Source organism: Berghia stephanieae, chromosome 3 (genome assembly GCF_034508935.2).
Source record: "Berghia stephanieae isolate SIO BIC M18660-M18661 chromosome 3, UCSD_Bste_1.3, whole genome shotgun sequence".
NCBI lineage: Eukaryota > Metazoa > Mollusca > Gastropoda > Nudibranchia > Aeolidiidae > Berghia > Berghia stephanieae.
In genome coordinates this window covers 16,683,567-16,687,176 of record NC_088362.1, presented here as the reverse complement: position 1 = coordinate 16,687,176, position 3,610 = coordinate 16,683,567, and positions in this window count along the sequence as shown.

Genomic DNA, 3,610 nt, shown 5'->3' with positions numbered 1-3,610 from the left:
TATATAACAAATTTCTGCATTTTGTTCGTTAACTTACACCAATTTTATGTAGCTCTAAAAAAGTCCCAACAAACTATGGCGCTGATTTGACCTAAATGTGTCGCAAGCACCGTCAAACTAAAACCCTTAAAAAAACAAAAAACAAAACTGGTAAGCGAAGGCAACCAAAGAAATTTTGTACTGCATTTGGCTCTTGATGCCAGTACATAGGTCTCTGCCTAAAATTATGGTGGTCAGGAATTGAAAAAGAAAATCTTTCTTTAGTGAGACCAGAGTGTTTAATGAGGGCTTGGAGAGCTTGAAAATTCTCAGTTCAGTAATGACGATCAAAATAGACAAAGGTGAATGTGTTATGCTCAGCATTCTAGAGTGAAAGCAATAGAAATCGATTGCAGTCAATTAGCTTGGTACCTAGTTTTCTCCAATTCTCAATTGGTGGGACATCAACTTGCATGCTCCAGTTTTTGTGATTGAGTATTCAGATCTGACGAATGGTACTTTGCAAGAGACAAATTATGCATCTTTTTCTTGCATGTCCTGGACATTATTATTTCTAAGGAAAGCATTATCCCTCTCAGCCAAGGATTCCGACAAGGACCAGGATAAAACCAAGTGATCTCATTCCAAGATGCAGACAAAAGGCAAGTTGGAAGACAGATATAATTATAGGGGGGAATAGTAGACACAGTAAGTGCTGCCCTGCCCACAATAGGACAAAGACCCCACCCAGAGAGAGTTAAATTTTGAAGTTTAACCCATAGAGGCCCGGTGTTTACTAAAAAAAATTCCCCCGAGGCCCAGTGTAAGGGGCATAACTCTTAACAAAAAATACCAACACAAAGTTAAAAAATTATTAAACGAGAACCAAATGACATAAAATTATAATTTTAATTCCTTTTTATAGCCAGATAAATTTGCTTTCGAATGATATATAACATGACATGTTTTGATTTCAATAAATTGGGAAAAAAGTATTAAAAAAAAAAACTCGTTCCCCGCACCCCCATTCCCGTCATTTTCGTCAATCTCGGACTCCGATTCAGTGTCCGAATCACCTTGATCAGGTGCTAACGCCTTGTCTTGTCCATCCCCACCATCGTTTACATCTTCTCTTTCTAGTTCGATATCGCTTTCATTTCCAAAATCCTCTTCATCGTCCACACCACTCTCCAAAACATCATTTCTAGCGCCACGCAACGTACGGGAATGCTATTTTTCTGAATTCGATTACTCACTTGTTATCAACGATATAAACGTGCGGTAAAAACGAAACGGAAATAGAACGATCGCATTACGTTTACGATGTTTCCGGTTTAGAATAAAACGAAGTGATTCGTTGCAATAACAAAGTAAACATGATCCGTTTTTTCTCGGGGGCCGCGGGCGATGACGGGCGATGCGGGCCTCAACAGTCGCGGGCGACTCCAGGGGAAGCGGGCCTCTATGGGTTAAGGGGCGGTTTGGGTCTTTTCCAAAAAAATTTTAATTACCAATATTGGGCGGTTTTAATAATTCTGTATCGTCATTATTAGTTAAAAAACAACATTTATGGTGAAAAATTTTAATTATCTGTGTTGATACCCATTTTGCGACCTAATTTTGGGGTCTGACATCAAAAAATATAACAATCTTGTGGCAAACGTTCCAAAAAAACTAATGAAGGAATGACCTCCATATTCTTCCCTCTTGTCAACATTGTACTATAGTGTGTCACCATAGAGAGATTTTACGGCTTTAGCTTATGGAATTTTTATTAGAACATTACAAAGTTGAGAATCAAAATGTTATGACAAAATTGACGTTAAAAATTCAGAATTAGGATTATAATTCAAAATTCACATATCTTATCAATAAAATCTCTCTATGGTGACACAATACATTATCTCTATGATAACTGTGGAAATTTTCAGACAATTTCATTGAATAGATTCAGAGAAACGTTTGACACAGTATCCCATACCCTTAGAAATATGACATTTTGAGAAAATAGCAAAATAGCTTCCCGTTTTTCACACTTTTCTTACTATCTGTACCATTTTCGACTGTGTTTTTCATGCCTTTATAGTCTACTTTAAGAATTTGGACTTTAATTATATTATTTCTAGGGTAATAAAATATCAATTTCCACCAAAATCTCAAAATCAATTTTTCGAAGGATTTTCCTAATAATAAGACCCAAACCGCCCCTTAACATTCATTTTATTTATTGTGCTGATGAAGGGTTTGTACCCAAAACATCCATTGTATGTATTGTCCCCATCCGAAGCCTCTCCATTATCACTCTTTTTGATAGTATTTTCACGATCTCAGGTTTCAGGCAGCCCCCACCGCTCTCTACTTTTCTGAAGTTTAACAGTACTTGAGTTATAATTCGCATCTTAGGATGATCAATTAACACACTGAGTTGTTTTGCAACACTTTTGGGTCACAAGAGTATTAAGACAAAGGGGACTAGATCAAGGACGATCCTGATCTTAGTATTTAACCCATGAGACCTACTCATGTGCCAAGTCCGAAGTCGTACAAAGTCTTACTTGACAGGGTATTCCACAAAGAAAATAAAAGTAATTCATAAACCAGGCACACTCAAATCCCTGTCTGCCATCATAGGAAATTTCTCTGGCTAGGCCATGGGCATAACAAATTAATATTTTTCTAGGACAAAGATCTTTGCAACAAATTTGAGATAAATAAAAGAAAAAAAAACTTGAGCTTTTATATGGTACAATGCCCACTAACATTGCTCAAAGTGCTTTACAAAGAATCCCAGGCCTACATCAACATGTAACATAGACTGATTACAGTTTTTCAGAGACGACGCTGTCAATGGCCAGGTACTCATTTTACACCGGAGTATGGTGAAAGATGTGAGTAAAGAAGAGTCTTTTCCAAGGACTCAACTATGTGTTGAGCGAGGCTCAAACCCAGGACCTTCTGATTTGAAAGCGAGTGTCATACCACATAGCCACAAATACAAGAGACTACTTTATTAGTCGCCCAGGAGACCGCTCCCCCTTTCAAGCAAGAATATTTATGCAAACAAGACCTACTCTCTTTTGTCTACTTATACAGTTTCCATTCAATATTAATTCTGAGGAAAAAGTCAGAAATAAAGAAAAGATGTCTCAGATCCTTTTTCATTGTTTATTTACACAATTCATTTCATATAAAACTCATTTCATTTTCATAAGAGCTTATTCATTATTTATGAAACATTCTTAAATCACAGTATTTTTCAATTGAAAAAAAATCCAAAATCAACGACATTTCAATCCACAATATTTTGGTATCCAATTAAACAATACGTCATGTTACATAATTTTTTATGTCGTGTACATTATTTTTCTGCTGGTATGACTCAAATACAAACTATTTCGTCAATTTATATTTAAATCAATTTGAATTTGTAAAAAGAACAAATCTAAAGATAAACTAATATATTTCTCAAACATCCAAAGTGAAGTGTTTAAAAAATGTGACACATCATAATTTTCCATCAACTTTGGGTTCATTACAAGTCATTACTTGTGTTTGAGAATGAATATGTCGATTGCTGCATTCAATGGGATTCCCCTAGTCCAAGAAAATTTTAACTGAAATTTTCAGTACA